At 33.5% G+C, this 14673-nt stretch overlaps 1 pseudogene; it reads left to right on the forward strand.

Moving 5' to 3' along the window:
• Nucleotides 1-8777: 8777 nt before the first annotated feature.
• Nucleotides 8778-12100, forward strand: LOC131930802 (mediator of RNA polymerase II transcription subunit 6-like; annotated as a pseudogene).
• The last annotated feature ends 2573 nt before the right edge of the window (nucleotides 12101-14673 follow it).

The raw sequence follows: 14673 nt of genomic DNA on the forward strand, positions 1-14673 counted from the left end.
TTAATGGTGTCACCCCCCCCCCCTTCAGAGGCGTAGCGACCCTTTCCGGGGACAAACTTTCAAGTTTTCGATTTGCACCCCCGCCCCCTCAAACTTTCGATTTGCACCCCCCCTCAAGTTTTTCTCTATATATTTTGCTATTTTTTGCCTTGGTGTCAACCCCCTAAATGGTGTCACCCGGTGCGGTCCACACCACCCGCCCCCCCCCCCCCCCTCGATACGCCCCTGGTTATAGATATGTTATAGATAATAGATCTTGTAACAATAATTTTTAAACAGGAAACAGATCTAGTAACAATAATTTTTAAACAGGAAATACATCTAGTAACAATCTTTTAACAGCAAATAAATTTACTAACATTTTAACAGCAAAATAAATCAGTAAAATCACTATTTTACTTTTTCGTATGTGAGTATAGATAATGTATTTTAATCGCGAAAAACTAAACGAAGTCGAGATTTTTTACAAATCTTGAAGTTTTAAACACCCCCCCCCCCCCCTCACCCATTTCAATTGGAAACTAATCTCTCTCTCTCTCTCCCTCTCTCTCTCTCTCTCTCTCTCTCTCTCTCTCTGTGAGTGTGTGTGTGTGTGCGTGCTTGTGTGTGTGTAAACAAAATAAACCGAGGATAACGAAATTTTATATATAAGTATTAGATCTAGATCCTTTCGAAGGAATGTATCAACTTAAGTAGTAATAGCGCTTCTTTTTCATTTATTCTCAAAGTATTGTTTTTTTTTCTTTCATTTTTTTGACTGTATCTAAAGATTTTTAAAATCTGGACATTTCACAAGTTGTCTGCTCAGTGCCACTCAATCTTTATAATGCCTAGGTATTTTAGGTAATGCCTAGGTATTTGAGGTAATGCCTAGGTATTTAAGGTAATGCCTAGGTATTTTAGGTAATGCCTAGGTATTTGAGGTAATGCCTAGGTATTCTAGGTAATGCCTAGGTATTTTAGATAATGCCTAGGTATTCTAGGTAATGCCTAGGTATTTTAGGTAATGCCTAGGTATTTGAGGTAATGCCTAGGTATTTGAGGTAATGCCTAGGTATTTAAGGTAATGCCTAGGTATTTTAGGTAATGCCTAGGTATTTTAGGTAATGCCTAGGTATTCTAGGTAATGCCTAGGTATTTTAGATAATGCCTAGGTATTTGAGGTAATGCCTAGGTATTTGAGGTAATGCCTAGGTATTTAAGGTAATGCCTAGGTATTTTAGGTAATGCCTAGGTATTTTAGGTAATGCCTAGGTATTCTAGGTAATGCCTAGGTATTTTAGATAATGCCTAGGTATTTTAGGTAATGCCTAGGTATTTTAGGTAATGCCTAGGTATTTTAGGTAATGCCTAGGTATTTTAGGTAATGCATAGGTATTTTAGGTATTGCCTAGGTATTTTAGGTAATGCCTAGGTATTTTAGGTAATGCCTAGGTATTTTAGGTAATGCCTAGGTATTTTAGGTAATGCCTAGGTATTTTAGGTAATGCCTAGGCATTTTAGGTAATGCCTAGGTATTTTAGGTAATGCCTAGTTAATTTAGGTAATGCCTTGGAAAAGTAATTACCAACCTATCTATTCCATTCCTTGTTTAAAAACGACATATATCCTAAAGAATGCTGGATTTTCATACATAGCCGGCAACATATACAATTCTTTTTCCAATAATAAAATTTCCAAAAATAATAATAAAATAAAACCTGAGAATTAAAATATTTATAAAATATGTTTGAATGTGCTGTGGGGAGTGGGGAGGGATCTGGGGGAGTAAAAAAAATCATTTTAAAAACTTTAAAGGCGAGTGAATGCCCCTGACGAAATCTTTGGGCAGGTCTGTGCATAGACAGACATAAAACACAATGAGGCGGGTAAAGCTAAGGCGGCGTGATCTAAGCAGAACACAATGACAATACATTTTTTAAATTAACCCATGTTATTTATAGAAACATTTTTTAACCAAAATAATGTACTGTAAAAGTTTAAGTACTAGAACATTCAAACATGTGTAAGAGAAAACATAGCAATTCAAGAAATTATATTTCGCCACGGTATATGTGCAAAAGGAATCCAAAGTAAATGTAAACAAAGTTTTTTGGTCAAACTATGACTGATAAAAATATTCAACATCTTTTAGTGCCATCGGGTTAGCAATTAGCTCAGGTTTCAAATCTATTTTCTCTGCCTTGTATCTATAGAGTTAGCAATTTTCTCAGGTCTCAAATCTATTCTCTCCGCCTTGTATCTATAGGGTTAGCAATTAGCTCAGGTCTCAAATCTATTCTCTCTGCCTTGTATCTATAGGGTTAACAATTAGTTCAGGTCTCAAATCTATTTTCTCTGCCTTGTATCTATAGGGTTAACAATTAGCTCAGGTCTCAAATCTATTTTCTCTGCCTTGTATCTATAGGGTTAACAATTAGCTCAGGTCTCAAGTCTATTCTCTCTGCCTTGTTTCTATAGGGTTAGCAATTAGCTCAGGTCTCAAATCTATTCTCTCCGCCTTGTATCTATAGGGTTAGCAATTTTCTCAGGTCTCAATTCTATTCTCTCTGCCTTGTATCTATAAGGTTAGCAATTTGCTCAGGTCTCAAATCTATAAGGTTAGCAATTTGCTCAGGTCTCAAATCTATTCTCTCTGCCTTTACTTGCTGTATTGTTAGCTTTTAGCTCAATCCATATAGCCCCCAACAATCGTCAAGTCAAGCTGGTCGATCTACCGGCGGTCTTGTGAAAGTATTATCCAACGTTGAGAGACATACTTTTCTAATTATAGTAGAGTTCAATGTAACCCTCCCACTTCCCACCCCCGCCCCTAACCCAGTCTAGATGAGGTCAACTTCGGTTCCTGCATGCATTGTTAACTAGCTGTTAGTTTAGGCGTGTCGTTTGAATGACGGCTTTACGACACGAGGTCGATGTGACATGGGAGAAGGGTGTCATGTTCAAGGTGTCATCGAGCTGAAGGTGTCATTTTGCTGGTGGTGTTATGTAGATGAAGGGGTTATATAGCAGAATATGTCTTGCTGTTAAAGGTGGCATTTAGTTAAAGGTATCATAGCTGAATGTATCCTGAAGTGAAAGGTGTCATGAAGTAAAAGGTAATGAAGTAAAAGGTGTCATTAAGTAAAAGGTGTCATGAATTAAAAGGTGTCTTATTGGCTGAATGTGTCATAAAGTGAAAGCTGTCATTTAGCTGACAGTTTTATCTTTCTCGTAGTAGTCATCTAACAAATAATGTCATGCAGCTGTAGATACATGAAGCTAAAAGTGTCATCTAACTGAAGATGTCATTTAACTGAAGGCTTCATCTAACTTACGATGTCATCTAACTTAAGGTGTAATCTAACTTAAGGTGTCGTCTAACTGAAGGTGTCATTTAACTGAAAGGTGTCATCTAGCTTAAATTGTGTCATCTAGCTTAAGGTGTCATTTAGCTTAAGCGTCATCTAACTGAAGGTTACATCTAACTGAAAGTGACATCTAACTTAAGGTGTCATCTAACTGTGTCATCTAACTTAAGGTGTCATCTAGCTTAAGGTGCCATCTAACTATGTCATCTAACTTAAGGTGTCATCTAACTGTGTCATCTAACTTAATGTGTCATCTAATTAAAAGTGTCATCTAACTTAAGGTGTCATCTAGCTTAAGGTGTCATCTAGCTTCAGGTGTCATCTCGCGTAACATGTCATCTATCGTAGGTGTCATTTAACTTAAGGTGTCATCTTACTTACGTGTCATCTAACTTAAGGCGTCATCTAACTGAATGGTGTCATCTAACTTAAATTGTCATTTAACTTAAGTGTCATCTAACTGAAAGGTGTCATCTAGCTTAAGATGTCATTTAGCATAAGCGTCATCTAACTGAAGGTTACATCTAACTGAAAGTGACATCTAACTTAAGGTGTCATCTAACTGTGTCATCTAACTTAAGGTGTCATCTAGCTTAAGGTGCCATCTAACTATGTCATCTAACTTAAGGTGTCATCTAACTGTGTCATCTAACTTAAGGTGTCATCTAATTAAAAGTGTCATCTAACTTAAGGTGTCATCTAGCTTAAGGTGTCATGTCGCGTAACATGTCATCTATCTTAGGTGTCATTTAACTTAAGGTGTCATCTTAGTTACGTGTCATCTAACTTAAGGCGTCATCTAACTGAATGGTGTCATCTAACTTAAATTGTCATTTAACTTAAGTGTCATCTAACTGAAAGGTGTCATCTAGCTTAAGGTGTCATCTAGCTTAAGGTAAGATCTAGCTTAAGGTGTCATATAGCTTAACGTGTTATCTAGTTTAAGTGTCATCTAACTTAGGTGTCATTTAACTTAAGGTGTCATCAAACTGAATGTGTCATCTAAATGAAAGGTGTCACTGAACTGGCAACCAGTCAAACAATAAGACATTAAAGCGAGTCTGGATATGTCTACCCATACACATAAATAAGACATTAAAGCGAGTCTGGATATGTCTACCCATACACATAAATAAGACATTACAGTGAGTCTAGATATGTCTACCCATACACATAAATAAGACATTACAGTGAGTCTAGATATGTCTACCCATACACATAAATAAGACATTACAGTGAGTCTAGATATGTCTACCCATACACATAAATAAGACATTACAGCGAGTCTGGATATGTCTACCCATACACATAAATAAGACATTACAGTGAGTCTAGATATGTCTACCCATACACATAAATAAGACATTACAGCGAGTCAGGATATGTCTACCCATACACATAAATAAACCTCACACACCCGCCCTTTAAATGTATTTTTTTTTTTTTGCTGTCGTTAAAGTTTTCCCAGCAATCACGCTTGGCGTGTTTAAATTTTATGGCTTTAACTTGGCCTAGCAGTAGAGAGCTAGACTGCTAACCCTAAAGTCTCGAGCTAGAATCCGGGTTCAAATCAGTAGAACATCCTTGAGTCCACCCAACTCACGTTGGGGAAAATAAAGGCGGCTGAGCATAGTGCTGATCACATTATCCCTCTGTATGTCACGGTCATTGAATAGATGAGCTCTACTTCACCTGGCCTAAGTGTCTTGGGTACAATCGATGAAAAGATGATAATGAACATTGAATATTTGTATTGTCTAATTGGGCTTGTCTATTTGACGCTGTGACATTGACTTTTAAAGATTGTTATTTGAGATTGTAGATTTAATAGAATTTTCTGCGCCATTCGATAGTTAGAGAAAATATATATAGGATCTAATAATGACATAAGAAATGTTTTCGCCAAGCTTTTGTGTTAACACACATAGCAAAAGACACACATAAAGAAAGACACACATATAAATACATTACAGACAAGATTCTGGGTTTTCCCTAATCTGGAAGGGGTAAACGATTTCGACTTTCTACACGCTTACTTTACCTCATAATTCGTTTTGGAAAAAATAGAAAATAGATGCTTGTTAATTTAAGCTGTCTTTTTAAAAAAAGAAGAAAAAGAATACGTGCTACCTTAAGCTGTCTTTCTAAAAAAAAGTAGAAAAATAATGCTTGTTAATTTAAGCTGTCTTTCTAAAAAAAAAAGTAGAAAAATAATGCTTGTTAATTTAGGCTGTCTTTCTAAAAAAAAGTAGAAAAATAATGCTTGTTAATTTAAGCTGTCTTTCTAAATAGTAGAAAATAATGCTTGTTAATTTAAGCTGTCTGTTTTAGTCCTGAAAATTGCTTGTCAGTATTTCAAAATTGTGTTGTTGTTGTTGGCTTTAAGTAAAAAATAGATAATAAATATTGTATTTTATTTTAACAAAGGCTCCCATAAAAATTGTTTGCTGACATCCATATGGTAACCAGAAACCAGTCAAGACAAAAATTGCAAATCGTCTAAATGAAAAGTTTGCGGTTGATGATATGAACTACTGAAGTGATGAACAGCTCGGGAATAAAATTCCAAGCGTCTGAATGAAAAGTCTGGAGTTTATGACATGAACTACTGAAATGATGATCAGCCCAGGAATAAAATAATTCCAATCGTCTGAATGAAAGGTCTGCAGATAATTATATGAACTACTAAAGTAATGAAAAGCTCAGGGATAAAATTCCACCCGTCTAAATAAAAAAGTTACGGCTGATGATATGGACGACTAAAAAACTTCATCCAAGAAATATTATGATGTTGTAAACACCATTGAACAATAATTGCATCTAGCATTATGTGCAGCCATTGGATACATTAACCAAACGTTTTGGAACTATTGCACAGCTTGATAGCAAGAGAAATAACTAAAACTAAGGTAGGCCTTTTATTTTGGGTTTTTGTTGTTAGGTATTAGATGGTCAATATTATGTTCGTTTGACTTTATACCCTCATTCGGACTCATATAGCTATTGATGCAGTTGTATTGAATACCTTCTCTTGAAGAAAATAATTTATTTTCTCCACTTCAGTTCATTATTTCTTAAAAACTTGTTGTTAAAACGTTTTACATGCTACCTCTGTTAGTCTGTGGTGCTTTTGACGTGCTTCATAAGGGGAGGAAAATGGTGAGTGAAATTTCGACCTCTTTCAACCGACCAGTTTCCCTTAAAATTTGCACGTCGGCCAAGACCCGATGATAATGCAATCTAACTTCAAACATGAGTAAATTGGATGCTACATTAATTTTTTATAAATCAATTAAAATTTCCTTTATAAAGTACTATTTACGGGGCTTTTATACAGACATTTTTCATGTTCATTTGGTGCGCAATAATTTTTAGTCATGGAACTCAATTAAATTTTATTTAAGTAGGCCAGCTAGAAATCTAATACATATAAAAATCTTTTTAATAACAAGCTTTTATGTAGTACTGCTGTATAAAAGAGAAATAAATGATTTTCTTTAAATCCTAATATGTAAAAGCACATATGCGCACTTCTTTCTCTAGTTTTCCAGGCTATTAGATCAGAATCTTCAGCAATATATGGAGAACACACATACACATACGCTTACGCATACGCATACGCATACGCATACGCATACGCATACGCATACGCATCCGCATCCACATCCACATCCACATCCGCATCCACATACACATACACATAAACATACACACCCACGCACACGCACACGCACACGCACACGCACACGCACACGCACATACAAATACACATACACATACACATACACATACACATACACATACACATACACATACACATACACATACACATACACATACACATACACATACACATACACATACACATACACATACACATACACATACACATACACATACACATACACATACACATACACATACACATACACATACACATACACATACACATACACATACACATACACATACACATACACATACACATACACATACACATACACATACACATACACATACACATACACATACACATACACATACACATACACATACACATACACATACACATACACATACACATACACATACACATACACATACACATACACATACACATACACATACACATACACATAGGCCTACACATTCACATTCACATACCCAAACACATATTCACATACACTCTCATACATAGAACTAAAAAAAGTAATTTTTCACCAAAGTAATTATGACCCATTAACGCCTGTATTTCATTTTAGATTCACTTCTATACCCTTTTGCCATTTAAGAACAAACTACATAGTAGTGATTTTTATTTTATTTGTGTGGGTTTTTTCCTAGAAGAGTTTCTGTTCCCTACTACAAAGCCCTATGAACCTTGAGCTTTATCACCAGACCCCTAAAATTTCTTACCCAAACTATCCTCTGATATAATAAAATACTTAGTTCACATGAGTTGGCCAATGTCAACAAAGTGGAAAAATATAAACTAAAAAAATAAATCAACGTAAACGCAATATTATTTTACTTTTTCTTATGCAAATATTTATTTTACGTTATTTTTACTTAAACTGATGTTAAATGGTAATTCATATACTTGAATTATTACAGCAAGCAAAAGATATTTTAACATAAGGTTGAACCATTAAACGAGTTAACAGCATTTAGATAATAATAATATCCTACAATGTCTTTTAAAAAATTATATATGCGTTTTAAATGTTTTAGATGACTAATGAAAAGACAAATATGAATAGTTTAAACTGATGCGGTAATTTTAAACTAAAACTTAACTTTAAACATTAGGTAACAGCTAAGATGTGTAGGATAAATGTGGCCGAGTTGTGCGACTTCTTATTTTGTTCCATCACAAAATCAGCAAGTTCATTTATCTTTTCTTTTATTCGAATCCTTGTTCATTAAGCATGCTCTTGACTAGGAGGATAGCAAAAAGAGTTGCTGTCCCAACCATATAAGTTCCTGCGGATTATTTGAAATTATATAATGGAAGTAACAAAAATTCTAGGAAAAGGGATATTAAAGAAATATATTTAAAAAACCTTTCATACAATAAGCTTTAAAATGCACTGAGAAAATGAAGTTAAATAGAATTCGCTCTCTTTAGCAAAAGCTTTCGTCGCCAGAAAAAAAATTAAAACATTTCATTAGCAAGCAAAGCTTGTTTAAAAAAAGCACGTTATTAAAAAAAAATTCAGTGCATTCAAAATCTTATTACAAAAAGGCTACGACTAAAATTTTATAGTTAAAGTACGATAAAAATCTCTAAGTAACAGTTATCTGTCCCTTCTGAGAGAAAACACAATACTGGGATCCCCACGGGAAGAGGAAAGTGGGTCGGCAAAGTAAATCATAGAGGAAGACATTTGAAGATGAAGCAAGGTCTGTCAGGCTTACATGGGCACAATGGAGAGGTGTGGCAGCAGCCCTTTGCTCCCCAGGGGTCACATAGGAATAAGTCAAGTGAAAGATAAAAGCAATCAGCAGTAAAACAGCTCACAGTTGTAAATAGACTAATCGAGTAAATGCTTTAGATTTGTTACTTAAGTTTGATGACCAGTTGTCTGTCTAATCAAAATAAAATTTAGATATCATTGCATCGTCATCCAAGAAGAAGGTAGCTGGAACCTTTGAACAAAACCACTGTATTATAAGTGGGCTAATATTAAGTTACTAGATTTACCGCATCCCAAAAAAAAAAAAAAAAAACAACAATGGATATAGTAAACTTAATAAAAGATAGTAATAATATGAGGATTCATTCACTTGAAGACAAACAAACAAACGCGAATGGAAAGACATAATTTACCGACCGTGCTTGATATATACTGCATATTATTATATTGCTTTGCAGTTTCTTCGAAATAAAAAGACAAAGATAAGAAAAAATCGTTTTAAAAAGCGCATAACGCATTTGATTTTATAACTGGTATGGTGTTGTTCACATTTTATATAATATAAAAACTGATTGAGTAAGTCAGCTGGTGAATTTGTAACTCAATTTTTACAATTTCCAATCGAGCGATTTCTTAAAACTTCTTGAGCTAATACAGCTACGTCAACAATGGCGGTACACATTACAATCTAATTAGGCATTGCATTTATGGCTTTTTTACTTTCTCGTATACGAGTATATATAGAAAGCATTAAAATCAAGCAACAAAAAATTTAATTTTATTTTGATAATTTTTGTCGTTTTTCCCCTCCCTATTTTATCGTTTACGAAATATAAAGTATTTTTGTATCGTGAAAAAAATCTATATCGAGATTTTGACATATGTTGACGTTTTAAAATCATAAGGTGCCGGAAGTTTTGCAGTTCTGTCAAATCTTTCTCTGTGCATGTCACACACACACACACACACACACACACACACACACACACACACACACACACACACACACACATACACACACACACACACACACACACACACACACACACACATATATATATATATATAATATTATATATTATATATATATATATATATATATATATATATATATATATAGGCCTATATATATAATATTATATATTTTATATATATAGGCCTATATGTATATAATGTATAGTGTAATTCCACTCATGTAATTATTTTATGTTTTGAAAAAATTGCGTTTTTCACTAGCCATGGACACGAAGTGCGAATAGTAAACTCAAGAAAACAACATGTGTATAATCTTCCAATTTTGGTTTTACTATATAGAAAAGCACATATGATATGGACATATGCTTAGGAAGTTACTACTTGAAGCTCCATGCTCCTTTTGTTACTTAAGGATATATGTGAAAGTCTAGGGGTGATCGCTCTCGTTTTATTAAATTCAGTATAAAATGGGGGAACAATTAGATTATTTGCACGATTACAATTCTTTACCTAGACGAGAAAGTAAGCACTAACAGCTACTAAAATGCCATTCAGACACCCGAATTCAAGAGATACATGCAACATTTAAAAATGTACTGAAACCTGGGTCAAGTTGTTTGTTTCCATTTGTCGAAAATTGAGTGTTTTTGTGAATCGGATCCCAGCCATCTGTGTCAAAAGGAGAAAACCGTTTATGTTAAGTAACTAATAGAAATAACAATATGAAAAAGTAGAAAAAAGTAGTATCTTATATGTGTATATTTAGCATATATATATACCTATATATATATATATATATATATATATATATATATATATATATATATATATATATATATATCAACATTTACTCATGATCTTAATCTAACTAGAAATCTATAATAGATCTAGATTTCTAAACAACTGGTTGTGCAGAAGATACAAAAGTAAATACAAAATGGACCACAAAGGTAAGAAAACGCTTTGAGTAGAGTATTTCCTGGCATGACATTGACAGGATCCATCACCTCAGTCAGGCTAACATATTGGACTACTTAGCAGATAGATCTAAACCTTTCTATAACAGAACCTGCAATAATGAACACATTAAAATGCAACGGCTTAGTCCAGACCAAATGTTAAATATGACAGGATGTGCATATTCCCTTCTACATGCCCAAGAACCTATTTTGTATGTTATACGCAAACAACATCGTCACTCTGCAACACAAGTCACCCCTTTCTGATTATTACATCATTGCTGGCACTGTGTACCAAGGCGCGGATTTGTGTTCTGTTGTAAATTCCAGATTGCTTAATACTCTTCACAACTTGCAGTTAGCTTTTAATGAGGCTTTAGATTATGCGAGGTTTCACCCATCAAAAGGATACTCTTGGGAGTTCAAAGAATAGGAAGAGAAAAAACAAACAACCAAAGAGAAAATGTTGACAAAGAAAGAAGATGCAAGTTAAGCCTTTCAGAGGAAACATGTGGATCTGTTGCTGGAAGAGGTAGCTAACCCTCCCCCCCCCCCCACCACTTTTTATGCCCCCTCCACCACAGCCCCAAGCTAAAGTTCTTCACGTTGAAGAGGTTAAAGCAGATGTGAAAACGGAGAAACAATAAGAAAAGTCAACATTGAATGTCTTAAAGCGTCCCCCCTCCAGAAAAAGACAAAAATTAAGATAGTGTCACTGGAAAATTATATGTAAATAGTTTATACATATCAAATATTTGCTCTTAATTTTGCTTTCCTAAGTGTATTTAAACATGTTAATTTACTTTATTTTACTCTATTTTACTCTATTTTAATCTTTACTTTAAAGATCTTTTCTTGATATCAAATATACACACACACACACACACACACATATATATATATATATATATATATATATATATATATATATATATATATATATATATATATATATATATATATATATGTATATATATATATATATATATATATATATATATATATATATATATATATATATATATATATATATATATATATATATATATATATATATATATATATATATATATTAAAGCTCATCTTTAGACCCATTGAAGTAGAAGTGTTGAAGTGTTACTTTTTGTGCACTGTCAGTTACAGAGTTTGCGTTCTACATTATGTGCACTGTCTTCTACACTCTACGCACCATACTTTGCTTGCACAATATATAAAATATTGATATAAATACAATCACCTGGTTTGATTGAAGCTTCAAATATATTGCTAGTTGCTATAAGGTCAAAACCAGCCGGAAAGAGGTCGGGATATGTTCCAAGGCTCTTTTTCCAAGACCCGTAAGCAGAGATCCTATATCGCGATCCAAGAAATGGATAGAATTGGATTGTGGCTGGATTAGTTCCTGAGCACTTGCAACCTGTGTCATGATATCTGCATTGGTGGCAAGGGTATAAGTCTATATGGCATATCTGAAACAAAATAATTATAGAAACACATAACAACACAGGTTATTTATTTTAATAATTGCAATAGGTACAAACAGTAAGAATAAGTAACATCCCGCCAAGTTTGTTTACAACGCTAGATCATGTTGAGCTATGCCCATTTAAGGAAGACTGTAAAATTAGAACAATGTTTTTTTTTCCAGGCATCTCTTGGGATGAGGGAGGGAGGGTTTATACCTTTCAGGAGCAAGTTTTGAATTTACCCTCCAAAAATGTACGAATGAAACTCTGTATAAGACAATCAAGAAATGCGACAAAAATATAGTTTCGTACAAATACTCTTTCCCGAGGTGTATGATTTCAAAGACCTTGGTATAATTTAGTTACATCTGCGTTTGAAAAAATCTAATGCGTGCGCATACTTCCATAAATATTTCGAAATAAATAAAAAAATAAATCCATGTGATGTTGAGTAGCCTACATAATATAGGGCACAAATGTGTTGGTTTGCTTTGGCGTTTTAATATATTATGCAGTATGAGGGCGAGAATGGAGTGGCATTTTATATTTAGTTTCCCATGGGATAGGGGGTAACAAAAGTTGTTTAAGTAGACAAGTTTATGTATGTGGTGCCATCACACTAAAGTTGAAAGAAATTATAGACAATGTTACATTTTTAGCAAACACCTACACACAACGAACTATAATAAATTACAACATGAGAATATTTCGACATTTGGCTAAAATCTCCTTACGTTTGTCCAATTCGTTCCTACATTCGTAGAAAGTTGAATAAAAAAGCAATGTGATGGTGTCCAATAATCAATTCCAGAGGTTGTGATACTTCCAACAATATTTCCAGTGTAACGGCAGCCAGGAGCGTCACATTCTTTTTGAAAGCCATCAATCGTGAGCGAAATGGATATGTTGGCGTACTGTTCCGCACCTTCTTGGAAGACACAGATCAAATGTATATTTTAATGCATTGATTTTATCGAACTTAATGTACATATATGCATAAAATATTATATAGCCTATATATATATACATGAATATAAATATATATATATATATGTATATATTCATAAATATATATGTATATATATATTTTTTTTTTAATTTATTTTTTTTTTTTATTTTTTTTTTTAATACTTTTATTTGCAATTAAAACAAGTACATCAACATCAAATTTTTTAACATAATTTTGAACACCAAATGAAAACGAAAGGTTTTGCAAATGTACATAATGAATATTTACATGATGTCATGTATTTGATTATAAAAAAAAAATTGCAAAGGATGACAGTAAAAGGGGTGAAGGTCAAATGAAAGTGTCAGAAGTCTGGGTGGGGAGAGGAAAGGAAATTTTTCAGAGAGGGTCAATGGGACAGTGAAGCATTTTCTATGTAGGGAAACATAAATATATATGTATATAATATATATATATATATATATATATCTAATATATAAAGCTCAATTCTGTAACGTATATGTTTGTCGTTGGTCTTGGATGGATTAAAGTGTTAGAATATTATCGTGCGCATTTCTCTAAATTTATGAGTTAAAAAATTACTATTGAAAGTGTTGGGAAATAATTTTCATTTTTCAAATTACAGTAATAATTGTCGGCATGTTCATTCAACACATGTTTTAAAAAAATATCATCTTTTACAAAAATTCTAATTATGTCTTTATTTAGTCCTATAGCACTTACTTCCCTTTGATAAATTAGGAAAACACAATTACTTCCCTTTATAAAACCATTGCATTTTGTGGAAAAGAATTTACTTTTTATTAAAACGTTTTTCTTAACTCAGCTTCGCGTTTGTTTGTTTGTTTGGATGTTTGTTGTTAAAATTGACATCGAAAATTAGCCCACTTCTGATTGCTCTAGAGACCTGAAATTTGGCATGCGTGCTACTTTCGCCTAACAATTTCAGATGCAATCATAAAAACTAGCAATTAGTGACCGTAATTAGCTTAATTTAATTACGCCCCAAGGACCATAAAATTGAGGACATGATTTCTAAAGATACCGACAAGACTTTAGGCCTATTGACACAGTTACTTCGGCCCCAATCGATGTGAGCGCGCTGGCCGTGATCGTATAGTGGTTAGTACTTCGCGTTGTGGCCGCGACAACCCAGGTTCGAATCCTGGTCGCTCAAGATTTTTAGTCCGTGTATTTATAAACACTTTTTAAAAAACCACGTTTTTCATGTGTAGCAACGGACTAAAAAGGAGAAAATAAAATACTTAAAAAAAACTTTTTAAAAAACCACGTTTTTCTTGTGGACTAAAAAGTAGAAAATAACTATTTACATACATTTGATGACAAAAAACGTGGGTCGGGCAGATGGGTCGGGAAATTTGATGGTGAACGTACCCACGTTTTTTGTCATCAAATGTATGTAAATAGTTATTTTCTACTTTTTAGTCCACAAGAAAAACGTGGTTTTTTAAAAAGTTTTTTTTAAGTATTTTATTAACACGTTTTTCTTAACTCAGCTTCGCGTTTGTTTGTTTG

Source organism: Physella acuta, unplaced genomic scaffold (genome assembly GCF_028476545.2).
Source record: "Physella acuta isolate Inbredline_101_S28 unplaced genomic scaffold, ASM2847654v3 ptg001852l, whole genome shotgun sequence".
NCBI lineage: Eukaryota > Metazoa > Mollusca > Gastropoda > Physidae > Physella > Physella acuta.